Source organism: Orycteropus afer, unplaced genomic scaffold (genome assembly GCF_000298275.1).
Source record: "Orycteropus afer afer isolate SDZICR_OR568_19922 unplaced genomic scaffold, OryAfe1.0 scaffold01190, whole genome shotgun sequence".
NCBI classification, from domain to species: Eukaryota; Metazoa; Chordata; class Mammalia; order Tubulidentata; family Orycteropodidae; genus Orycteropus; species Orycteropus afer.
Window position 1 is genome coordinate 22505 of NW_006922777.1, and position 779 is coordinate 23283.

A 779-nucleotide genomic window follows, 5' to 3' on the forward strand; every position below is an offset into this window, starting at 1 on the left:
TTTGGGAAAGAGTTCTTTCTATCAGAATGTGATTTAAAGAGTCTACATAGATATATATCTGCCTAAGATTGAGAGTTAATTTGTTCATCGGATGTCTTCTGACCTCTTCTCCCCTCCCCTCCACATACAAACATATGCCATCATGCCTTGTGTAAACATATCAGTGGAATGCTGCTAGCAGAGCTTGAAAAGACAGATGCTCTCTGGTAACCATGCCAAGAGAAGAAGCTGTCAAACACAAAGACTCAACATTATATGTAATGTTAGTTATAGGATTTATATAGATGTCCTTTGTCAAATTGAAGCTGTTCCCCCATAGCAAGTTTACCGGAATTTTTTATGATTAATTGCTATTGGAATTTTATAAATACTTATTATAGATCATTTGATAAAATAACATTTTTTCTTATTTATCTTGTTGATGTGGTGAACTGCATTACTGATTTTCAAACGTTGAACCAGAATTACATAAGAGACATTATTTTATGCTTCATTCTCATTGTTTGGTCTACCTGTTACAATATTGTTTATGAATGCCAAATTATTTTTCTCCTAATGTTGTTTCATATTCTCCTAGACTTGTCTTCACAGGCTGCTGTATGTATTGTGGAGTAAAGTCTAGATAATTTAAGATTATTGTCTTATATAACTTTCTTCTATTCCTTCCGTGAAAGACAGTATTTTTTAAAAAATAAAAATTATACAATTTCTGTATTTTTCTAATGTTTTATAAATGTCGTGTTCCAGTGTTTCACCCATTTTCTTTTCCTTTAACTACC